The sequence below is a fragment of the Oncorhynchus nerka genome, linkage group LG15 (assembly GCF_034236695.1).
Source record: "Oncorhynchus nerka isolate Pitt River linkage group LG15, Oner_Uvic_2.0, whole genome shotgun sequence".
In the NCBI taxonomy this organism is placed as follows: Eukaryota; Metazoa; Chordata; class Actinopteri; order Salmoniformes; family Salmonidae; genus Oncorhynchus; species Oncorhynchus nerka.
This window is the reverse complement of record NC_088410.1, coordinates 49,363,872-49,391,254: the sequence shown is the minus strand read 5'-3', so window position 1 is coordinate 49,391,254 and position 27,383 is coordinate 49,363,872.

Genomic DNA, 27,383 nt, shown 5'->3' with positions numbered 1-27,383 from the left:
TGAAGTGCTTTGAGAGACTAGTCAAGGACCATATCACCTCCACCCTACCTGACACCCTAGACCCACTCCAATTTGCTTACCGCCCAAATAGGTCCACAGACGATGCAATCTCAACCACACTGCACACTGCCCTAACCCATCTGGACAAGAGGAATACCTATGTGAGAATGCTGTTCATCGACTACAGCTCGGCATTCAACACCATAGTACCCTCCAAGCTCGTCATCAAGCTCGAGACCCTGGGTCTCGACACCGCCCTGTGCAACTGGGTACTGGACTTCCTGACGGGCCGCCCCCAGCTGGTGAGGGTAGGCAACAACATCTCCTCCCCGCTGATCCTCAACACGGGGCCCCACAAGGGTGCGTTCTGAGCCCTCTCCTGTACTCCCTGTTCACCCACGACTGCGTGGCCACGCACGCTCCAACTCAATCATCAAGTTTGCGGACGACACAACAGTGGTAGGCTTGATTACCAACAACGACGAGACGGCCTACAGGGAGGAGGTGAGGGCCCTCGGAGTGTGGTGTCAGGAAAATAACCTCACACTCAACGTCAACAAAACTAAGGAGATGATTGTGGACTTCAGGAAACAGCAGAGGGAACACCCCCCTATCCACATCGATGGAACAGTAGTGGAGAGGGTAGCAAGTTTTAAGTTCCTCGGCATACACATCACAGACAAACTGAATTGGTCCACTCACACAGACAGCGTCATGAAGAAGGCGCAGCAGCACCTCTTCAACCTCAGGAGGCTGAAGAAATTTGGCTTGTCACCAAAAGCACTCACAAACTTCTACAGATGCACAATCGAGAGCATCCTGGCGGGCTGTATCACCACCTGGTACGGCAACTGCTCCGCCCTCAACCGTAAGGCTCTCCAGAGGGTAGTGAGGTCTGCACAACGCATCACCGGGGGCAAATTACCTGCCCTCCAGGACACCTACACCACCCGATGTTACAGGAAGGCCATAAAGATCATCAAGGACATCAACCACCCGAGCCACTGCCTGTTCACCCCGCTATCATCCAGAAGGCGAGGTCAGTACAGGTGCATCAAAGCTGGGACCGAGAGACTGAAAAACAGCTTCTATCTCAAAGCCATCAGACTGTTAAACAGCCACCACTAACATTGAGTGGCTGCTGCCAACACACTGACATTGACGCTGACCCAACTCCAGCCACTTTAATAATGGGAATTGATGGGAAATGATGTAAATATATCACTAGCCACTTTAAACAATGCAACCTTATATAATGTTACTTACCCTACATTATTCATCTCATATGCATATGTATATACTGTACTCTATATCATCGACTGCATCCTTATGTAATACATGTATCACTAGCCACTTTAACTATGCCACTTTGTCTACATACTCATCTCATATGTATATACTGTACTCGATACCATCTACTGTATGCTGCCCTGTACCATCACTCATTCATATATCCTTATGTACATATTCTTTATCCCCTTACACTGTGTATAAGACAGTAGTTTTGGAATTGTTAGTTAGATTACTTGTTGGTTATTACTGCATTGTCGGAACTAGAAGTACAAGCATTTCGCTACACTCGCACTAACATCTGCTAACCATGTGTATGTGACAAATACAATTTGATTTGATTTGATTTGATACGTCTCTGAATGTCCTTGAGTGGCCCAGTCAGATCACAGACTTGAACCCGATCGAACATCTCTGGAGAGACTTGAAAATAGCTGTGCAGAAACGCGCCCCATCCAACCTAACAAAGCTTGAGAAGATCTGCAGAGAAGAATGGGAGAAACTCCCCAAATACAGGTGTGCCAAGCTTGTGGTGTCATACCCAAGAAGACTCAAGGCTGTAATCGTCGCTAAATGTGCTTCAACAAAGTACTGAGTAAAGGGTCTGAATACTTATAAATATCACATTTACATGTCTAAAAACCTGTTTTTGCTTACTCATTATGGAGTATTGTGTGTAGATTAAGGGGAAAAAACTATTTAACCTGTCTAGGACTGATGTTATTTTAACCTGTCTGGGAATGATGATCTGCTAGCGGACAGCCAATGAAATTGCAGGGCGCCAAATTCAATCAACAGAAATCTTATAATTTTCTCAAACATACAAGTATTAGGCACCATTTTAAAGATAAAATTCTCGTTAATCCAACCACAGTGTCCGATTTCAAAAAAGCTTTTCGGCGAAAGCAGAACATATCATTATGTTAGGTCAGTAACTGGTCACAGAAAGCATACAGCGATTTTCCAAGCAAAGAGAGGAGTCGCAAAAAGCAGAAATATTGATAAAATGGATCACTAACCTTTGATATTCTTCATCAGATGACACTCCCGGGACAACACATTACACAATACATGTATGTTTTGTTCATATTTATATCCAAAAACCTCAGTTTACATTTGGCTTTGCCTCCAAAACATCCCGTGAATTTGCACAGAGCCACATCAAATCACAGAAATACTCATAATAAACATTAATAAAAGATACAAGTGTTATTTACAGATTTAAAGGTATACTTCTCCTTAATGCAACCACTGTCAGATTTAAAAAAAACTTTACGGAAAAAGTAAACCATGCAATAATCTGAGTACGGCGCTCAGACGACATACACAACCCAAGAATATATCCGCCATGTTGGAGTCAACATAAGTCAGAAATAGCATTATAAATATTCACTTACCTTTGATCTTAGTCAGAATGCACTCCCAGGAATCATAGTTCCACAAAAATGTTTGATTTGTTCCATAAAGTCCATCATTTCTGTCCAAATTCCTCCTTTTGTTAGGGCGTTTAGTAAACAAAACGAAACTCACGAGGCGCTGACAAGTCCAGCAGAAATGTCGGAAGAAAATTCCAAAAAGTTATATTACTGGTCGTAGAAACAAATCAAACGATGTATAGAATAAATCTTTAGGATGTTTTTATCATAAATGTTCAATAATTTCCCAACCGGAGAATTAATTTGTCTGTAGAAAAGCAATGGAACGAGAGGTAACTTTCGCATGACCACGCATCACAAGACCGAGGCTGCTGGCAGACCTCTGACTCATTCAGCCCCCCCTCACAGTAGAAGCCTGAGACAATGTTCTAAAGACTGTTGACATCTAGTGGAAGCCTTGGGAAGTGCAAGATGACCCATATCCCACTGTATTTTTAATAGGGGCTGAGTTGAAAACCTACAAACCTCAGATTTCCCACTTCCTGGTTGGATTTTTTCTCAGGTTTGTGCCTGCCATATGAGTTATGTTATACTCACAGACATCATTCAAACAGTTTTAGCAAATTCAGAGTGTTTTCTATGCATATATTTGCATCTGGTACTGAGTAGGAGGCAATTTACTCTGGGCACACTTTTCATCCAAATGTGAAAATGCTGCCCCCTATCCTTAATCAATTTTAGAATATGGCTGTAACATAACAAAATGTGGAAAAGGTCAAGGGGTCTGAATACTTTCCAGATGCAAAACAGACTCTTATTATTTCACTTTAACACATATTTAAGAATAGGATGAAATACCAAAGGGGAATAACACCCCAAAGTATTTTTTCTGAGGTATGTCTTTCCCCGACACTGCACCAACAGTGTTTCCAATGCGATGTCTCTGTCATGCCGTCACGGCAACGGCACGCTCCGCAGGAGACTGAGACAAAGTCACCAGTGAGACGAGAGGAAGCAGACACAGGTAGATAAACATGGCGGCCATACATGCCCAAACACATCTCTGTATTACAGGGATACCAATTTTAGATCATGTTGGCAATCTCTCAGGGATAGCAGATTGTCTACAACATATTTCCTGTATCCTTGTCCGGGCAGAAAATCAGTATATCCACATTCCTCTTAACAGAATCCAGAACATTGGGATTTTCTGGATTTGTGTTTTAGATTCCGTCTCTCACAGTTGAAGTGTATACAGTATATGATAAAAAAATTACAGATCACGACATGCTTTGTAAGTAGGAAAACCTGCAAAATCGGCAGGGTATCAAATACTTGTTCTCCCCACTGTATATGTATTTTTGTTGGTAACATAATGGATTGACATTGGTGTTATGTAACCCGTTACTCCCCAACCCTGACTATCCACAAGCATGCTGTACTAACCAAACCTGGGAGTTATAAGTCATTCCTTTGGCTGTGTAATTAGGCACATTTTGACAGTATTTTGAATGTATGGCTTACTCTTTAGATTTAGAAAATCGTCCTTCATGCATTTGCCATTTTCTTACCTCTGATTTTGATTGTGCCAGTATAGCACAGAAGGAGTGTATGTGCAGTTTTCACATACCACACAGAATATACTCCACTGTGTTCAGATACAGCACCTCAGAGCCTACAGACTAGCATCCTAGGCAAAGCCCTAAGGGCCCTAATATTGGCATAGTCTTCAAGGCTCAAAGCTCACCTCATTTCCATGCTCTGCTGAGTGTGAAAGTATATTTTCATCAAATCTGAGTTTCGGTATCAACATACCCCGTAGAGGACCATTAGGCAAATCCACGTTTTAAATGTCAGCTCAAATCTCAGGGTATTGCTACCATGACCTGTGACCTCTAAGCAATGGATCCTATCATCTGACAGGCCTCTTTGGAACTCGAAGCAACAGTTGTATTCCCTTCTCCAGGCAACGATGATAGGGGATTCAAAACTTAACATTTTTCAATTAAAATTTTTATACAAAATTCTTGCAACCAATAGAATGTTATATATATGGGGGATACAATCTTCCCAGCTCTGCAGATTTTTCTGCGAGGAGGCAGAGTCATTAGATCATTTATTTTTGTACTGTCTATATGTAGCTCGTTTTTGGACACAGATCGAAGAATTGCAACATTTACCTAGAACTAATGCTGCAGATAGCAACACTGGGCGATTTGAAAAGTCATAGTCAATCGAGCAATAATATAATTATTTTAGCAAAATGTTTTATCTTTAATTAACAATCTGTAGAAACTATGAGAATAGAAAGGTTTAGTACTTTTGTGAAGCATCACAGCACAGTTGAAAATATATATGGCAAATGGATGGTGTTAAGAGATCAATGGAAGGGTTGAATAGAGCTGAAGGGTGGAACTAATAACAACAAGATAACAAATGTAAAACACACAGGGTCTGTAAAATGTGTTTAGATTTGGAGCTTTTGTGAAATAGCACAGTTACAAGTGGAAATCAAACTGGATGGGCATCAGAAATAGAGGAAGGCCAGGACAAAAAACAAACAAAATATAACTATTGTTAAATAGATTGTGTCTGTAAACTGTGTATAGTATGTATAAACTGAAGGTAGAAGTGTTATTGTTTATTAGTTTACTCCAATTGGGGGATGGCTGGTAGGGTTTGCGGGGAAAAATAAAGGTATATTCTAAAAAAACAAACATTTTGATCTAATGACCGTGCAAAGGTTTGGGGTCACTTAGAAAGGTCCTTGTTTTTGAAAGAAAAGCAAAAACATTTTGTCCATTAAAATAACATAAAATTTATCAGAAATACTGTTATAATTGACTTTTGTATATGAAAAAGGCAGATTGTTTATGGAATATCTACAGAGGCCCATTATCAGAAACCATCACTCCTGTGTTCCAATGGCACGTTGTGTTAGCTAATCCAAGTTTATCATTGTAAAAGGCTAATTGATCATAAGAAAACCCTTTTGCAATTATGTTAGCACAGCTGAAAACTGTTGTTCTAATTCAAGAAGCAATAAAACTGGCCTTCTTTAGACTAGTTGAGCATCAGCATTTGTGGTATAGAGTACAGGCTCAAAATGACCAGAAACAAATAACTTTCTTCTGAAACTCGTCAGTCTATTCTAGTTCTGAGAAATTAAGGCTATTCCATGCAAGAAGCAAAATGGCGCCGGAGGAGATGGCCACCGTTTTACGGCCTCCTAACCAATTGTGCTATTATGTGGGGTTTTTTCGCGATATTTGTAAATTGTGTTTCTGCAACTGTATCTTACGGAAGAAAAGAGCTTCTGGATATCAGGACAGCGATCACTCACCTCGGATTAGACAAAGATTTCTTCAACAACAACAGCAGCAAGCAGGACTCTCACGATATTCTCCAAACACCACACAGACATCCCACCCCGCAGACATCCAAATTATTCGCAAAAGGAAGTGACGCAGAGGACGAAGAGACGGATACCTCGTATGGACCCAAGGAAGACAACTAGGAAAGCTGCCGTTACCATCAATATTACTCGCCAACGTGCAGTCACTGCACAATAAACTAGATGAGGTAAGATCACGAATGTCCTACCAACGGGACATCAAAACCTGTGATATCCTATGCTTCACGGAATCGTGGCTGAATGACGACATGGATATTCAGCTAGCGGGATACACGCTGCACCGGCAGGATAGTACAGCACACTCCGGTAAGACAAAGGGGGGCAGTCTGTGCATATTTGTAAACAAGGAAGTCTCTAGATTTTGCTTGCCTGAAGTTGAGTATATTGTGATAAATTGCAGGCCATACTACTTGCCTAGAGAGTTCTCAGCTATACTTTTCATGGCTGTTTATTTACCACCACAGACAGATGCTGGCACTAAGACCGCACTCAGTCAGCTGTATAAGGAAATAAGCAAACAGGAAAACACTCACCCAGAGGCGGCGCTCCTAGTGGCCGGAGACTTTAATGCAGGGAAACTTAAATCAGTTCTACCAAATCTCTATCAACATGTTAAATGTGCAACCAGAGGGAAAACAATTCTAGATCACCTGTAATCCACACATAGAGACGCGTACAAAGCTCCCCCTCGCCCTCCATTTGGTAAATTCGACCACAACTCTATCCTCCTGATTCCTGCTTACAAGCAAAAATTTAAGCAGGAAGCACCAGTGACTTGGTCTATAAAAAAAATGGTCAGATGAAGCAGATGCTAAACTACAGGACTGCTTTGCTATCACAGACTGGAACATGTTCCGGGATTCTTCCGATGACATTGAGGAATACACCACATCAGTCACTGGCTTTATCAATAAGTGCATCGAGGACGTCGTTCCCACAGTGACTGTACGTACATACACCAACCAGAAGCTATGGATTACAGGCAACATTCGCACTGAGCTAAAGGGTAGAGCTGCCACTTTCAAGGTGCAGGACTCTAACCCGGAAGCTTACAAGAAATCCCGCTATGCCCTGCGACAAACCATCAAACAGGCAAAACGTCAATACAGGGCTAAGATTGAATCATACTAAAACGGCTCCGAAGCTCGTCGGATGTGGCAGGGCTTGCAAACTATTACAGACTACAAAGGGAAGCAAAGCCACGAGCTGCCCAGTGACACAAGCCTACCAGACGAGCTAAATCACTTGCTTCGAGGCAAGCAACACTGAGGCATGCATGAGAGAATCAGTTGTTCTGGATGACTGCGTGATCATGCTCTCCATAGCCGACGTGAGTAAGACCTTAAAACAGGTCAACATACACAAGGCTGCGGGGCCAGATGGATTTCCCTGGACGTGTGCTCCGGTCATGTGCTGACCAACTGGCAGGTGTCTTCACTGACATTTTCAACATGTCCCTGATTGGGTCTGTAATACCAACATGCTTCAAGCAGACCACCATAGTCACTGTGCCCAAGAACACAAAGGCAACCTGCCTAGATGACTACAGACCCGTAGCACTCACGTCCGTAGCCATAAAGTGCTTTTGAAAGGCTGGTAATGATCCACAGATGATGCAATCTCTATTGCACTCCACACTGCCCTTTCCCACCTGGACAAAAGGAACACCTATGTGAGAATGCTGTTCATTGACTACAACTCAGCTTTCAACTCCATAGTACCCTCAAAGCTCATCACCAAGCTAAGGATCCTGGGACTAAACACCTCCCTCTGCAACTGGATCCTGGACTTCCTGACGGCCACCCCCAGGTGGTGAGGGTAGGTAGCAACACATCAGCCACGCTGATCCTCAACACCTAAGCTCCCCAGGGGTGCGTGCTCAGTCCCCTCCTATACTCCCTATTCACCCACGACTGCATGGCCAGGCACGACTCCAACACCATCATTAAGTTTGCTGACGACATAACCAAGACTAAGGAGATGATTGTGGACTACAGGAAAATTAGCACCGAGCACGTCCCCATTCTCATCGACGGGGCTGTAGTGGAGCAGGTTTAGAGCTTCAAATTCCTTGGTGTCCACATCAACCTAGATTGGTCCAAACACACCAAGACAGTCGTGAAGAGGGCACGACAAAGCCTATTCACCCTCAGGAATCTAAAAAGATTTGGCATAGGTCTTGAGATCATCAAAAGGTTCTACAGCTGCAACATCGAGAGCATCCTGACCGGTTGCATCACTGCCCGGTACGGCAATTGCTCGGCCTCCGACCGCAAGGCACTTCAGAGAGTAGTGCGTACAGCCCACTACATCACTGAGGTAAAGCTCCCAGCCATCCAGGACCTGTACACAAAGACCCCAGCCACAGACTGTTCTCTCTACTACCGCATGGCAAGCAGTACCGGAGTGCCAAGTCTAGGACAAAAAATCTTCTCAACAGTTTTTACCCCCAAGCCATAAGACACCTGGACTATTTTCATTGTGTACCCCCCCCCCCAACCCCTCTTTTACGCTGCTGCTACTCTCTGTTCATCTTATATGCATAGTCACTTTAACTATACATTCATGTACATACTACCTAAATTGGCCCGACCAACCATTGCTCCGGCAAATTGGCTAACTGGGATATCTGCATTATGTCCCACCACCCGCCACCCGCCAACCCCTCTTTATATGCTTCTGCTACTCTGTCATGTATGCATAGTCACTTTAACGATATCTGCATGTACATACTACCTCAATAAGCTTTTTTCGAATGTCTTTTTACTGTTGTTTTATTTCTTTACTTACCTACACACACACAAGTTTTTTTTCGCACCATTGGTTAGAGCCTGTAAGTAAGCATTTCACTGTTGTATTCGGCACATGTGACAAATAAACTTTGATTTGATATTGCCAAGAAACTAAAGATCTCATACAATGCTGTGTACTACTCCCTTCAGAGAACAGCGCAAACTGGTCTAACCAGAAAAGAAAGAGGAGTGGGAGGCCCCAGTGCACAACTGAGCAAGCAGACAAGTACATTAGAGTGACTAGTTTGAGAAACAGATGCCGCACAAGTTCTCAACTGGCAGCTTTAAATAGTACCTGCAAAACACCAGTCTCAATGTCAACAGTGAAGAGGCAACTCCGGGATGCTGGCCTTCTAGGCAGAGTTGCAAAGAAAAAGCCATATCTCAGACTGGCCAACAAAAAGAAAAGATTAAGAATGTCAAAAGAACACAGACACTGGACGGAGGAACTCTGCCTTATCAGCAACCCCTTTCCGCTAGCCGAACCCCTCGCCAACAGCCAATGAAATTGCAGGGCGCCAAATACAAATCAACAGAAATCTCATAAATCAAATTTCTCAAACATACAAGTATTAGGCACCATTTTAAAGACAACATTCTCATTAATCCAGCCACAGTGTCTGATACCAAAAATGCTTTACAGCGAAAGCTCCACAAACGATTATGTTAAGTCAACACCAAGTGGCCATTTTTCCAGCCAAAGAGAGGAGTCACAAAAAGCACAAATAGAGATAAAAATGTATCACTATCCTTTGATGATCTTCATCAGATGACACTCATAGGATTTCACGTTACACAATACATGTATGTTTTGTTCGATAAAGTGCACATTTATATCCAAAAATCTAATTTTACATCGGCGCCACCATAGTCACTGTGTTCACATCGGCGTTCAGTAATGTTTTGCTTCCAAAACATGCTGGGATTTTGCAGAGAGCCACATCAATTCACAGAAATACTCATTATAAATGTTGATGAAAATGCAAGTGTTATGCATGGGGCTTTAGATAAACTTTTCCTTAATGCAACCGCTGTGTCAAATTTCCAAAACACTTTACGGAAAAAAGTAAACCATGCAATAATCTGAGTACGGAGCTCAGAGGCCAAACCAGCCAAAATAAATATCTGCCATGTTGCGCAGTCAACATTAGTCAGAAATAGCATTATAAATATTCACTTACCTTTGATGATCTTCATCAGAATGCACTCCCAGGAATCCCAGTTCCACAATAAATGTTTGATTTGTTCGATAAAGTTCATAATTTATGTCCATATGCCTCCTTTTGTTAGGGCGTTTGGTAAACAAATCGAAACGCGCATGCAATTTCCAGCGGAAAGGTCAGATGAAAATTCCAAAAAGTTATATTATTGGTTGTAGAAACATATCAAACTATGTATAGAATCAGTCTTTAGGATGTTTTTATCATAAATGTTCAATAATGTTTGTTACGGATACAGGTATCCATATGGTGCCTATTGCTTCAGTGTAAATTAACAGGTAAAGCCCAAGAGGTTTTGTCAGCGCTACCTCTGGAGGACAGTTTGAATTATGAAGTGGTCAAAGCTACTGTTCTTCGCGCCTATGAGCTTGTGCCTGAGGCATACCGACAGAGATTTAGGTCTCATAGAAAGTCTTCTAGTAAGACTTATGTGGAATTTGCTAGAGACAAGGGAAATCTGTTTGAGAAATGGCGTGCTGCTAGTAAGGTAACTGATTTCAACTCTCTCCGGGAGTTAGTCTTGTTGGAAGAGTTTATAAATTGCTTACCCGAACGCATTGTAGTTTACCTAAACGAACAGAAAGTATCCTCCTTGGCAGAAGCGTCTGTGTTGGCAGGCGAGTTTGTGTTGACGCACAAGAGTGTGTTTTCGGCTCAAACTGAGAGTAGAACCACTGAGTTGCCTACTTTTAGCCCTAGTCGGCCAGGAGTATATCAAGCACGCCAGAAAAATGAGCGTCCCTGTTTCTATTGCCTTAAAGTGGGACATATGATTAATGATTGCTTCCTGCTTAAACGCACACAAGTGTTGCCTCTTCGTGCCAAGCCGCCAACAGGTGTTGGTCTAATTCGTAGGGTTGTGAGGTCTGAAACGAAACAGGTGCCTCAGGCTAACTGTAGTTTGAAAGACCCAGTCTCCGACCGCAGTTATGAACCGTTCATTTTCGAGGGGTTTGTGTCCCTAACGAATGACGAAGCGTCTCAGCGTCCGGTTAAAATCCTCAGAGATACCGGTGCGGCTTAGTCGTTTATATTGTCTGATGTGTTGCCCTTGTCCGACGATACATACTGTGGTTCCAGTGCAGGGTATTGAAATGGGTTTTGTCCCAGTGCCATTGCACTTTGTGAAAGTACACTCTGAGTTAATCAGTGGAATATTCAGAGTGGGGGTACGTCCTATGTTGCCAGTGAAAGGTGTGACCTTTATAATGGGTAACGATATTGCCGGAGGAAAGGTAGTACCTGTATTGGAAGTATTGGATAAAAGTGACCACTCTCTCTCGAATGAGCTGGCACATAGTTATCCACATGTGTTCCCCGCTTGTGCTGTCAAGAGGGTGACGTGATAGATTTGTCGAACACTGTTCTGTTCAAAGAGGTTGATCAAGAGGATGTGTTGTGTGCTCTGGGAAGCTGATCACCTCTGACAAACAGCCCAGGAAAGAATTGAAGGATGTTGAACTTATTGCTGATACAATACAGTTACCAGTCACTTGTGAGCAGCTGATTGCTAACCAAAAGGTTGACAACAAGCTTGCTAAATGTTTTTCTAGTGTTGTCTCATTGAAAGATGTGAAGAAGAAGAACGTGGCTTACTTCATTGATGGTGAAATCCCATGTTGACGCAGGTGGAGATTGGAATGCTGTTTACCAAATAGTGATTCCTACAGCCTTTCGACAAAATGTGTTATCCTTTGCTCATGATCACCAGTGGTCTGGGCATTTAGGAATCACAAAGACTTATGATCGGATCCTTCGACATTTCTTTTGGCTGTGTTTAAAACAAGATGTGTCTCAGTTCTGTCGGACATGCCACACATGTCAGATAACAGGAAAACCAAATCAAGTTATTCCTCCTGCTCCTCTTTGTCCAATACATGTCATAGGTGAACTATTCGAACATGTGGTGGTTGATTGTGTTGGACCGTTACTGTTAACAATTATCTGCATGGCAACAAGATACCCAGAGGCCATTCCTCTGAGAAGGATTACAGCCCCGGTAGTGAGTAAAGCCTTAATAAAATTCTTCACGACATTCGGGTTACCTAAGATTGTACAAAGTGATCAAGGTACCAATTTCCTATCCAGGCTCTTCAAGCAGGTGTTAAAATCTTTGTCAATTACGCACCGTGTGGCAAGCGCATGTCACCCAGAGTCTCAGGGTGCGCTTGAAAGATGGCATCAGACACTGAAGTCTATGCTACGTAAATATTGTTTGGAATCTGAGGAAGATTGGGATGAGGGAGTTCCTCTAGTTTTGTTTACTGCTCGTGAAACTGTACAGGAGATGAGAATGTGTTGGACTACGTTAGTCGCTTTCGTGAGCGCCTACACCAAGCTTGTGCTCTCGCAAAGGAAGCTCTGTCTTCCTCACAGCATGAAAAGACACTATGATAAAGAGGCTGTTTCTCGTCCACTACAGCCAGGTGACCAAGTACTGGTGTTATTACCTGTTCCAGGATATTCACTGTCAGCTTGTTTCTCTGGTCCTTATTTAACCTCTTCAGTCGACCCTCTACTTTTTTGAACATTCTGTTAAAAATCGCGCAACATTTCAGCGCCCTGCTACTCATGCCAGGAATATAGTATATGCATTTGCTTAGTCTGTGTGGATAGAAAACACTCAGACGTTTAAAAAAACTGGTTAAATCACTGCTGTGGCTTTACCAGAACGGCATTTACATCGAAAAGCACAGGAAAAACTGATCACTGAAAATGGGGAAAATATATCCATGCGCTACTTGAACCCCTTGATAAACGTGAACCACAATTAATTGCCTGAGGTTGCAGTACCTACAGCTTCCACAGGGTGTCTAGAGTCTTGTCATTTCCCTTCGAGTTTTTTCTTGGTCAAACACATACAGGACACCGTATCTAATCCGGTCTGGGACCGGATATTTTCGTTGAGTTTCTAGCCGGACATTTTTCCAGACGGACAGCTAATGATCTTTACATCGCCTCCTGATGAATTTTATCGCTTATTAACGTTTACTAATACCTAAAGTTGCATTACAAACGTATTTCGAAGTGTTTTGTGAAAGTTTATCGTCGACTTTTTGAATTTTAAAAAATGACGTTACGTTTTGAAACGATGTTTTTTTCGTTTATCACACAGTCTACATATAACGATATCTAGGCTTTATATGGACCGATTTAATCGAAATAAAGACCCAAATAGTGTTTATGGGACATCTAGGAGTGCCAACAAAGAAGATGGTGAAAGGTAATGAATGTTTTCTATTTTATTGTGCGGTTTGTGTAACGCCGAAATGCTAATTATTTTGTTTACGTCCCCTGTGGGTCTTTTTGGGTGTTACATGCTATCAGATAATAGCTTCTCATGCTTTCGCCGAAAAGCATTTTAAAAATCTGACTTGTTGCCTGGATTCACAACGAGTGTAGCTTTAATTCGATACCCTGCATGTGTATTTTAATGAACTTTTGAGTTTTAACTAATACTATTAGCATTTAGCGTAGCGCATTTGCATTTCCAGAGCTCTAGTTGGGACGCAAGCGTCCCGAGTAGAAGCAACAGGTTAATTGAAAATAAAATAAGTGAAACTGACTATGTGCTTCAAACTCCTGATAGACAACGCCAATCTCGTGTGTGTGACATTAACATGCTGAAAGCATACCACACCCGACCCATCACACAGTTAGATAGTTCAAAAACAGAGGAAGGTACTGCTGTCTTCTCTGCTACTACTGCTATGATAGTGGACTGTCATATTGATGATGTTGATGGATTGGAGTTGTGCAATACTCAACAGCAGTGTGTTAGATTGCCCAACTCAGAAATGCTGCTGTCTATCCAGTCAGGTCTGGTTCATTTAACGGACGGACAGGCCGATGATATTGTGAGGATACTACACAGTTTGTCTCTTTAATGATGTTCCTACTCGCACAAATGTGTTGGAACATGACATTAATGTTGGAAATTCTACACATATCAAGCAACACCCATATCGTATCAACGCTTCCAAGAGGAAGATAATGAGGGATGAGGTGAAATATTTGTTGGAGAATTACCTGGCTACGCCAAGTTCCAGCGCTTGGAGTTCTCCTTGCATTCTGGTTCCTAAACCTGATGGTACATCCAGGTTATGTACGGATTATCGAAAGGTAAATTCTGTCACAATGCCAGATTCGTTCCCGTTACCCAGACTGGACGTCTGTATTGACACTATTGGTGCTGCTAAGTAATATAACTAAGTTGGACCTCTTAAAAGGTTACTGGCAGGTTCCGTTAACTTCACGTGCTTCTGAGATTTCTGCCTTTGTGACCCCAGACAACTTCCTACAGTACTCAGTCATGGCTTTTGGGATGCGAAATGCACCAGCCACTTTCCAACGACTGGTTAACTCTGTATTAGCTGGCGTTCCTAATTGAAGTGTATACCTTGATGACCTAGTAATTTATTCATCTGAGTGGTCAGATCATGTTGACTCTCTAAGGGTAGTATGGGAACGGTTGGCAGCTGCTTCTCTAACCCTGAACTTGGCAAAGTGCGAGTTTGGGAAGGCTACTGTTACCTATCTCGGTAAAGAGGTCGGCCATGGACAGGTGCGCCCTGTTGATGCCAAGGTCTTGGCTATAACTGCATTCCCCGCACCTAACACCAGACGAGAGCTACGCAGCTTTTTAGGGATGGTTGGCTACTACCGTAGTTTCTGTAAGAACTTCTCTGCTGTAGTTGCTCCATTAACTGATTTGCTCAGTCCGGCTAGATCATTTGGGTGGCCCCCTGATTGTAAGAGAGCTTTTGAATCTGCGAAAGCACTCTTATGTAGTACCCCTGTACTTGCTGCTCAGGATTTTGAACAACCGTAGATGCTAGTGCTAGAGGTGCTGGTGCTGTTCTACTGCAGCAGGACAAGAGTGGAGTGGATCATCCCGTTTGTTATTTTTCACGAAAATGTAATAAATGTCAAACAAACTATGCGACAATAGAACAAGAAGCTCTTGCTTTATTGTTATCTCTGCAATATTTTGAGGTATATATTGGTTCCAGTGCCCTACCAGTGATTGTATATACTGACCACAACCCCAGAACCAGCACCTTATGCGTTGGGCGCTTATTGTACAGAATTATAATTTGGAGATCCGCCACAAAAGGGTTCAGATAATGTATTGGCAGATGCTTTATCTCGTGTTTAAAAGAAAAATTATGATTTTGACATTTTGTAAATACTGTGGTCGTAATCCCTAGGGTTGCTCTTTTAAGGGTGGGAGTGTTACGGATACAGATATCCTGTGTGTGTGTATGTATCCTGTGTTCTTTTCTCTCCTTCTCCCCTCACAGGTGAAAATCATCACTCCCCAATCAGTCACCAATCATCAATCAGAAGACACACCTCCTCCTATTTCATATCCAATCAGAGTTCCTTTCCCTTGGTTGCTCTGTCAGTTGTTTGCTCTGGAGCCCAATCTCTCTGTAAATGCCGTGTCTGTAGATCTCGCTGTTTCACTCGCTATGTATTGAGCATCTCCATATCACTTTGTCCTCACCTGTGAGTATTGTTTTTGGTTATGGTGTTTGTTATTTCGTTCTCACTTTTACTTTGTCACTATTATAAATTGCATGAGTTATGTTACGGGTCTAGTTACCATCTCTCCTAGACTGTCGGGCCAAAAGGGATTCGCAACAATGTTCCAACTGGAGAACTCCATTGTCTGTAGAAAAGCAATGGAACGAGAGCTACCTCATGTGAAAGCAATATTAAAGCTGATCCACCCCTTAAAATGTTTTTTTTATATGATAGGGGATAAAGGCTGCTGTTTGCTTTTCTCTATGAGGCCTCTGAGCACTTCTCTCGAGTAAAACTTAGCCTGTGGACCACGGCCTGTTTGTTTGGATTTACATTCTCTCCTTCTACTATACACCAACCTACAGTCCTATAGAACAGATGAAAATGGAAACAGCTATTCTAAAACTGATAGTTGAATTTACTCGATATGATGTAAAATGTCATATTTAAAAAAAGTATCTGAATAATGTTATAAGGGAATACATGTTAGGGCCATTATCACCAGTTTGAGGTAGTCTTCAGGTCAGCAAGCAGAAGGAACTATTTGATGTTTCAGATCAAACAGACAAAGACAAAAAGCTGCTGATATCCATCAACCGGTAACTCCATAGTATCACGGTTCCAGCCTTCAGGATGGGAGACAATTTGATTTGCGCCAAGCAATACCCTCCAGAAATTGATATCATGCTTCTGGGCTCGAGGAAAGTGTCATAGGTAGGGGCTGAAAATGATTGAAATCTCCCTCTAAAAAGGGCCACTTTTTTCACTGTATTGTGTTTCACTGAAATTAGAAAGTTTTTACTTCTGTCATGGATTGATTTACAATTCTTTCTAAACTTTCGCCACGAGTCCCGCTGCGGCATTGGGGGGGGAAAAAAGATTGCTGTACTGTAGAAATTGTCATACCCCCACGTGACACCTCTAATCTTCCCGTGACAGAAAGGAACTCTAATCGTTTCCAGTAACGAGGTCCAGGGTCTTTAGCTGAGGTCATGTGCAATTTCGGAAATGCGTCTTTATATCATATACCCAGGCTTTCCTTTTGTACATTGGGCCCACCATCAATCAACGTTATGGGACTGGGAAACCAAACTAATTAGATGCCTCCGACAAAACGAGTAGCGCAGCAGCCAGCCACCCACCCACGCTTCACCTTTTCTTAAGTTACCCATAAAGCCTTTGCCGCTAGGACCTCTGGAAGAACTTAATCGGCGAGCGTATCCAAATCCCACCATTCACGCAGAGCAGAGGAAGGGATGAGGAGTAGTGGGAAGAAACCTTGTCTAGGTGCGATGTTCAGACTATTCATTTTCTGGCTGGGGTATCAGGAGTAACCTCAGCGGATCAGGAGATTATATAATATAGATTCGGAGACGCAAACATGCCGCCCCATTACTAAAGTGAGTGAGCAGAGAAGGTCATTATATTATTAAGTCTCTAGAGATTTGTCGATCTAATTGGAGCTTCTTAAAGGGCCAGCTTTTCTTTACTCATTCACCTGACTTGCTTATAACTTAGTGTGATAGACAAGTTTTGCTCCTTCAAAACTGGTAGTGTCTGTGAAATATTTGGTGAAGTTAGTATGTCGAAGTCTTCACAAATAGAAGCCCAGGACCATATGAACGTAATATGCCGACCAATAACAAGGTCACGAGGTTTCCTCTCTGTTTTGGAATGTACTGTAAAAAAAAACATTAAAACCATGTCAATTGTAAGGAACCCAAACAGTCATGGATTTTCACATTGTGACTTTTTTCCAGAATTCTTATTCCTAAATCATTAATATAGCACACACTATAAATGAGTTGCTAATTGCTGTCATTTATGCCCATGAAAGAGATAGTATAATTGGTTGCTTCTAGATAGTGATTCTAGTCTCCTACTGTAAATCTGTCTCCCTCTGTCACACACACACACACACACACACACACACAAATCAGCCAATATTTAGAAACCCTGTTTGAATTTAAATAGTACCATTTACTGTATTTTGAGAGAAATTGCAAATACGATTGGCTTGTGTTTCTTGCTGCAAAGGGCACTTCATTATTTTTGTCTTGCTTGACAACTGTTTATTGTTACCCGGTGTAGAATAATGATAAAGAAAATGTTGAGGCAATCAATCAACTTTTGTGTCATAGTACAAAGCATGTCTTGAGATTTATGGAAATCTAACAGTGATGCTGATCTTGTAGAGAGCTATTTGCCAATAGATAAATACATTTTTCTTCATGGATTAAAAACAACTATCCTATCTAAATATCATTTTGATGCGTCTCGTTTGTTTTATTGATACCCCTTGATTTCCGCATTGCCAGATCTTGAATCCCTTTTCCCGGATGAAATAAACAAGCATTCTCTTGACCTTCTTTAACACATGCTCCTGTGACTTTCACATCTTTCCTCAGTTGCCGAGCGCCTTCACACTTCAAGAGACCTATTTATTCCACTTGCCTTGGCCTCCACAACACTCTCTTTCTACGCTTTCCTTCTTTGAAACCCCATTTCTGCAAAGACAAATAATCTGATAGGTAATGTGTAAAATACATGTTCTGATAAGGGCCAGGTGGATTTGCCATGCATTTTATAGGCTCAAAGTTTTACTCTAATAAGCAAGGGGAGATATGTAGTTATCGGCTAAGCGCTTCTCGCAATACATTTTCAAGAAGCTGTGACAGTTGACAGAATTCATTGCCTTGCTGTCGACATACTGTATCTGGATGTGCAGGTAAGGGGAAAGTCACACGTGGATATCGAATTATTCAGATATGTAATATGTCTGCGTGTTCTGGTGTACATACTTCAGTTTATGGCCAAACCTCATTGTATTCATTTGTAGTAAATTACGTAGTAACTTCACTTTCAAATGAAACTAATTTCAGCCTACAAAATGTTATCACTGAAATAATTGTTCAATATCCAAGTTTAATTGGTTTAATTATGTGTAGAGCTGAGTAATTGCATGCCAGTTAAGTATGTTATAGAATAATTAACTCAGTGAGTTTTCCAAAGGAATAAATTCATATATACTGTCATACCCTGATCTGTTTCACCTGTCTTTGTGCTTGTCTCCACCCCCTCCAGGTCTTGCCCATCTTCCCCATTATCCCCAGTGTATTTATACCTGTGTTCTCTAATTGTCTGTTGCCAGTTCATTTTGTCTGTCAAGTCTACAAGCGGTATTCTCCTTGTGCATGTATTTTTCTATAGTTCCTGTGTTATGGTTTTGACAATTCTGCCTGCCCTGACCCTGAGCCTGTGTCACGAATTCCGCCGAAGTCGGCTCTTCTCCTTGTTCGGGCGGCGTACATCGGTCGACGTTAGCATCGCCGCTCCACTTTTAATTGTTCCATGTGTTTTGTCTTGTTTCCCTGCACACCTGGTTTACATTCCCTAATCACACTACATATATATTCCCTCTGTTCCCCCCATGTCTTTGTGTGGAATTGTTTTTGATACGTGTTTTGTTTGACACGCCAGGCTGGTTTTTCTCTGGGTACCATGTTCAACCCGTAGTATGTTTCATTGTTAAACATTGTGCATCTTTGTGACTTTGTTGCGCTTTTCACTTTTGCCTTTGGCTGGAGGTTTGTTTGACGCAGTTGCGTCTCTGTTGTTTGCTTCTGCCAAATAAAGTGTGCGCCTGATCACAACTCTGCTATCCTGCACCTGACTTCTACACCAGTGGCGCACAACCTGACAGCTTGCCTGTCATTCTGTACCTTGTCACACTGCCCTGGATTATTCACCTCTGCCTGCCCTGAGACTGCCTGCCGTTCTGTACCTTTTGACTCTGATCTGGATTACTGACCCCTGCCTGCCCTTGTTCTAGTAATAAACTTTTGAAACTTCGACACTCTGTCTTCCCTAAAACGTGATATATAGTGTATATTAAAGAATTCAGAATATGCAGGAGGAAGCATAATGCTATATTTGTCACAGAGAACCCAACAATGGTCTCTATAGTGAATCAAAATTATACAATTTCCAAACACAATTAAGAATTGTTCATATGCATTAAAAGCAATTAGACAAACAAAGAGCTACAATGTTTGCTGCGCACAACAGACAATGGTATATTTTGGTAACATTTGAACTATTAGCACTGGTTTTACTTGCTTTGCTTGTTATGATCAGTTTGTCATCTTGCTAATCTCAACTCAAGGCCTGAAAATGTATTTATCATACAAGTAGAGTGAGTAAGATCTTACAACAGATTTTCAGTAAATGAACATCACATTCTTAACTCTAGATCTTCTGTAAACAAGTGACAAACTATCATATAAATTAATATGATTTGCAATTTAATTAAGATGTTTATTTTTCTTTAACCCATAATAAAATGTCTTACTAAACCACAAGTGCCTTCCTCAGATTGTCTTCCACACCAGCTTCGAGGAAAGCACAAGCACAAGCCGAAACGTAAGCGTGTGGTTTATTAACACATGTTGCTATACACAAAGCTTCAATTGCAAATCATATTCAAGTGAGTGTTGGCCCCCTTTAATTTTTATCAGAGATTTTCACCATGCTTTGGTGCCTCGGAGAACATCTTTAATTTACTGCCGTGTTTATTCTCGCACCATTCTTCTACGACATGCTGTTGTTGATTATCGCTGCCTGAAGTGAAATCGATTATACGAAGGTGCTGCTAGAAATTGAGCTCAATTGTAATATCAGTATTTTGGTTAAATAAAAATGGAAATGAGGAACTATGCCCAAAAATAGGTGCGTTGAAGCGACTGGAACAAACGTCATTTGCGGTTTAGTACCATGAAGAAATCTGATCTCCACTCGAGTTTCTGTTGGTATAAAAGGGTATTTCCAACTAGGAAGAGTGGAATGGTGTTCAAATTGTTTTTGTATGTAAATTATGACTTACATCCAGTAACTTAGTAACACTATTTTAGATGCTGGGGTAATTCATAAACTACCCAATGCAGGAGTAAACAGCAGTTTATTTGTATGATTCTTTGTACCTGTGCGTAGTAGATTCAGAGATGTTATACTGGACTGAGTTTTGTGGCCAAATTATCATGTTGAATTTATATCCACAAGTAAATTACCTTTGAACACAGTTACTCTTTCTATCAAGTATCACCGGACTATTATGGCATTCCAGAATACATGGATTCAAAGGGGAGATCAATCTGGTGTTCGTAAAAGTGTTAAATAATTAAAGAGACACGTGCAGTAATTTTATATATATATATATATATATATATATATACTACCGTTCAAAACTTTGGAGTTACTTAGAAATTGGCTCTGACCAGAATAGAAATAGGAGTGGGAAGCCCCGGTGCACAACTGAGCAAGAAGATAAGTACATTAGAGTGTCTAGTTTGAGAAACGGACACATTACAAGTCCTCAACTGACAGCTTCATTAAATAGTACCAGCAAAACACCAGTCTCAACGTCAACAGTAAAGAGGCGACTCCGGGATGCTGGCCTTCCAGGCAGGGTTGCAAAGAAAAAGCTATATCTCAGACTGGCCAATAAAAATATTTAAAATGAGCAAAATAACAAACACTGGACAGAGGAACTCGAATTCCAGCATCCCGGAGTCGCCTCTCCACTGTTGACATTGAGACGTGTTTTGTGGGTACAATTTAATGAAGCTGCCAGTTGAGGACTTATGAGGCATCTATTTCTCAAACTAGGCACTAAGCACAAACCAGATGGGATGGCGTATCGCTGCCATGGAAGCCATGCTGGTTAAGTGTGCCTTCAATTCTAAATAAATTACTGACGGTGTCACCAGCAAAGCATAATCACACCTCCTCCTCCATGCTTCACGGTGGGAACCACACAAGCGGTTCACCTACTCTATGTCTCACAAAGACACAGTGGTTGGAACCAAAATTCTCAAATTTGGACTCATCAGACCAAATTACAGATTTCCCCCCAAAAAACCTGGTGTGGGGTGTTTTGCTGGTGACACTGTCAGTGATTTATTTAGAATTCAAGGCACACTTAACCAGCATTGCTACCACAGAATTCTGCAGCGATATGCTATCCCATCTGGTTTGTGCTTAGTGGGACGATAATTTGTTTTTCAACAGAACAATGACCCAACACACCTCCAGGCTTTTTAAGAGATATTTGACCAAGAAGGAGATAGATTGAGTGCTGCATCAGATGACCTGGCCTCCACAATCACCCGACCTCAACCCAATTGAGATGGTTTGGGATGAGTTGGAGTGCAGAGTGAAGGAAAAGCAGCCAACAAATGTGGGAACTCCTTTAAGACTGTCAGAAAAGCATTCCAGGTGAAGCTGGTAGAGAGAATGCCAAGAGTGTGCAAAGCTGTCAAGGCAAATGGTACTACATTGAAGAATGTCAAAGTTAACATATTTTGATTTGTTTAACAATTCTTTGGTTACAATATGATTCCATATGTGGTGTTTCATAGTTTTGATGTTTTCACTATTATTCTACAAAATAGTAAAAATATTGAAAAACCCTTGAATGAGGAGGTGTGTCCAAACCTTTGACAGGTACTGTATATATACAGTTGAAGAATAATAGTAGAGATAATGATTTATTTCAGCTTTTATTTCTTTCATCACATTCCCAGTGGGTCACAAGTTAACATACACTCAATTAGTATTTGGTAGCATTGCCTTCAAATTGTCAAATGTTTCGGGTAGCTTTCCACAAGCTTCCTGCAATAAGTTAGGAGGAATGGGCCAAAATTCATTAGGCTGAGCTGGTGTAACAGAGTCAGGTTTGTAGGCCTACTTGCCTCCTCGCACACGCTTTTTCAGTTCTGCCCACACATTTTCCATATTATTGAGGTCAGGGCTTTGTGATGGCCACTCCAATACTTTGACTTTGTTGTCCTTAAGCCATTTGAAAGACCCATTTGCAACCAAGCTTTAACTTCCTGACTGATGTCTTGAGATGCTGCTTCAATATATCCACATCATTTTCCTCCCTCATTATGCCATCTAGTTTGAGAAGTGCACCAGTCCCACCTGCAGAAAAGCACCCCCACAACATGATGCTGCCACCCCCGTGCTTCACGGTTGGGATGGTGTTCTTCGGCTTGCAAGCATCCCCCTTTTCCCTCCGAACATATTGATGGTCAGTCACTATGCCCAAACAGTTGTATTTTTGTTTAATCAGACCAGAGAACATTCAGGTTATGTCGATTTAGGACTCATTTACTGTGGATATAAATACTTTGTACCCATTTCCTCCAGCATTTTCTCAAGGTCCTTTGCTGTTGTTCTGGGATTGATTTGCACTTTTCGCACCAAAGTTTGTTCATCTCTAGGACACAGAACGCGTCTCCTTCCTGAGCAGTATGACGGCTGCGTGGTCCCATGGTGTTTATACTTGCATACTATTGTTTGTACAGGTGAACGTGGTACCTTCAGGCATTTGGAAATTGCTCCCAAGGATGAACCAGACTTGTGGAGGTCTACAATTGTTTTTCTGAGGTCTTAGCTGATTTCTTTTGATTTTCACAGGATGTCAAACAAAGTGGCACTGAGTTTGAAGGTAGGCCTTGGAATACATCCACAGGTACACCTCCAATTGACTCAAATGTCGTCAATTAGCCTATCAGACGCTTCTAAAGCAATGACATGATTTTCTGGAATTTTCCAAGCCGTTTAAAGGCACAGTCAACTTAGTGAATGTAAACTTCTGACCCACTGGAACTGTGATACAGTGAATGATAAGTTAAATCATCTGTAATCAATTGTTGGGAAAATTACTTGTGGAGTGGTTGAAAAACAAGTTTTAATGACTCCAAGTCTATGTAAACTTTCGACTTCATCTACAGTATTTATTTTATTTTACCAGGGAAAACATATTGAGATCTAGGTCTCTTTTTCAAATGTGCCCTGCACAATACAACACAAATATACATATTATACACAAAATATATACAGTGGCAAGAAAAAGTATGTATGTGGACGATTTGAAGATACCTTAATTTCTGCGTAAATTGGTCATAACATTTCCTCCAATATTCATATAGGTCAAAACAATAGCAAAACACAGTCTGCTTAAACTAACTGAACACCTCATGTAAACATTCACATTGCTGGGTGGAAACAGTGTGTGAACCATTGGATTTAATAACTGGTTGACCCTCCTTTGGAAGCAATAACCTCAAACAAACTTTTTCTGTAGCTGCAGATCAGACCTGCACAATGGTCAGGAGGAATTTTGGACCATTCCTCTTTACAAAACTGTTTTTCAGCAGTATTCTTGGGATGTCTGGTGTGAACCGCTCTCTTGAGGTCATGCCACAGCATCTCAATCGGGTTGAGGTCAGGACTCTGACTGGGCCACTCCAGAAGGTGTATTTTCTTCTGATGAAGCCATTCTGTTGTTGATTTACTTCTGTGTTTTGGGTCTTTGTCCTGTTGCATCACCCAACTGCTGATGAGCTTCAATTGGCTGACAGATAGCCGAACATTCTCCTGCAAAATGTCTTGATGATAGCAAGCTGCCCAGGCCCTGAGGCTACAAAGCAGCCCCAAACCATAATACTCCCTCCAACATACTTTACAGTTGGGATGTAGTTTTGATGTTGGTGTGTTGTGCTTTTTTTCTCCACACATAGTGTTGTGTGTTCCTTCCAAACAACTGTAGTTTCATCTGTCCACAGAATATTTTTTCAGTAGCGCTGTGGAACATCCAGGTGCACTTTTTCAAACTCCAGACGTGCAGCAATGTTTTGGGACAGCAGTGACTTCTTCCGTGGTGTCCTCCCATGAACACCATTCTTGATTAGGGTTTAATGTTTCGTAGACTCGTCAACAGAGATGTTAGCATAATCCAGAGTTTTCTGTAAGTCTTTAATTGACACTCTAGGATTCTTCTTAACCTCACTGAGCATTCCACGCTGTGTTCTTGCAGTCATCTTTGCAGGACAGTCACTTCTAGGGAGTGTAGCAACCGTGCTGAACTTTCTCCATTTACAGTCTATTTGTCTTACATGCTGACCAGACCGGACAAGTCACGGGCGCGAGCGTCGCAAAATAAATTTAGAAATCAATATTATTAAATTATTGCACCCACACTCCTCGCATGCGCCAACGAGCGTCTGCGTTGCCGAGGGTTAAAATAGAACTCCTTTCTATTTATGACGCAGATCGCGCTGAAAGTCCTGCCTCTCCCATCTCCTCAATGGTTTATAGAAGCAGGTACCCAAGTGCCATCTTATTGGTTATACCCACGTGGGTGATTGAAAGACGAACTGTTTTTGCCAGTAGTCGTGGTAATACTATGAAAGTTTAGATGCCAATCACCACAAAGCCTGGAAGGAGGAGAGATGACTAGAAATGATTCGGTTGGCCATTTTATGTGTGGATTAATTGGCGGAGTAGAGGAACTTGTGCATTTCAGGTAAAATAACAACTCAATGTTTATATCCCAGGACAAATTAGCTAGTAAGTGCAAGTTAACTAGCTAAATTGCCATACATGTTTAATGTTTTACGACCTGTCCCCAAATTAATGTCACTAGTTCAGAGTTTGTTTTGCTATTTTAACCTGCGTGTCGTGATCGCGTTTGGTGTAGGGGGACAAAATAAATGTATGCACGATAGCGCATGATGGCGCACCCGCGCAGCCAGTTTGGGTTCCTTGTTACCGTGGACTGATGAACATCAAGGCTTTTAGAGATACTTTTGTAAACCTTTCCAGCTTTATACAAATCAATAATTCTTAATCTTAACTCTTCTGAAATTGTTTTTGTTTGAGGCATGGTTCACATCAGGCAATGCTTCTTGTGAATTGCAAACTCAAATTTTGTGTGTTTTTCATAGGGCAAGGCAGATCTAACCAACATCTTGTCTGATGATTGATTGGACTCCAGGTTAGCTGAATCCTGACTCCATTTAACTTTTGGAGAAGTTAGCCTAAGGGTTCACATACTTTTTCCAACCTACACCTTTAATGTTTAAATGACGTATTCAATCATTTGTGTGTTAATACTTTAAGTACACTGTCATTTGTTGTAACTTAGATGAAGATCAGATCACATGTGATTACCAATTTATGCAGACATCCAGGTAATTCCAAAGGGTTCACTTACATACTTTTTCTCACCACTGTATGTATGTATGTATGTATGTATGTATGTATGTATGTATGTATGTATGTATGTATGTACATATACACATATATACATACAGTGGGGAGAACAAGTATTTGATACACTGCCGATTTTACAGGTTTTCCTACTTACAAAGCATGTAGAGGTCTGTAATTCTTATCATAGGTACACTTCTGTGAGAGATGGAATCTAAAACAAAAATCCAGAAAATCACATTGTATGATTTTTAAGTAATTCATTTGCATTTTATTGCATGACATAAGTATTTGATCACCTACCAACCAGTAAGAATTCCGGCTCTTACAGACCTGTTAGTTGTTCTTTAAGAAGCCCTCCTGTTCTCCACTCATTACCTGTATTAACTGCACCTGTTTGAACTCGTTACCTGTATAAAAGACACCTGTCCTCACACTCAATCAAACAGACTCCAACCTCTCCACAATGGCCAAGACCAGACAGTTGTGTTAGATTCCGTCTCTCACAGTTGAAGCGTACCTATGATACAAATTATAGACCTCTACATGCTTTGTAGAGGCTATATACAGTTCTCCCCACTGTATATACATACACACAAAAACACAGTCATGGAGAGGACAAGTAAAAACATCACATCATCCAGAAAAACAGCTACATTCTTCCACAACACAGGAGGCTGCTGAGGGGAGAATGGTTCATAATAACATATTGACCAATGGTGTTTATATAAATAGTGAAGAGAACATAAGACAACTTAGCCAATAAAATAGCATGATCAACAGTTTGCTATATTAGTGCTATGCCCAGGCCTAAACCCCGATTGGTTTACATTCTAAATATATTTCTCAGATAAAAAAGAGCAAAGTTGTACATTTACAAAGGGTTCAAGAAGCCTTGAAATGGGGCGATAATGATTAAGATCACTACTATCCCCTCCCTTATGGAGTGGCAGCACAAGAGCTGATTTCCATACTTTTGGAATATTTCCTGATAACAATGTTAAATACAAATGTGAGTTCTTGAGACAACAATGATCGGTGCTACACACTTAAGCAGACCGGGATCCAATTGGTCGACCCCTGTAGAATTATTTTTGTCTATTGCAGCAAAGCATCCAGGACTTATTTTTCTGTAAATAGCCTAAAAGAAAAGCTTTGACTATAATTTCCCTGATCATTCAGCAAGTTCCCTATCAGCATCCAGCCTAGTATCATTGTGAATAAGCTTTGAAATAACTTCTAAGAGAGAGCCTGTCGAAATAAAATAGTGATTAAATGCATCAATGATGCATTTTTTTCCTTAATGAGCCCAGTGTCAGAAATAATTTGTTGTGGCAGAAAGGAGGAAGTAGAACCCTTCATGGATTTGACAGTTTTCCAGAATTTAGCCTGGTTCCCATTACAATTCGAACGAGTGGTTACATAATAATCAGATTTAGCCTTTATGATTTGTCTAAAACAATGATTCCCAGTCTGGGCATAAATCTGTGTTCCTGGCCTTGCATCATCATCTCTTTTATGAATGACTTCTGACAATTCTGGAGTGTACCAGGCATTTGACCAACCTTTTAATCCTTTGTTATTTTAACCTGTTGCGACGAGCCATCCCGGATCCGGGATCGTGAATACAGCCTCAAGCTCATTACCATAACACAACGTTAACTATTCATGAAAATCGCAAATGAAATTAAATCAATATGCTAGC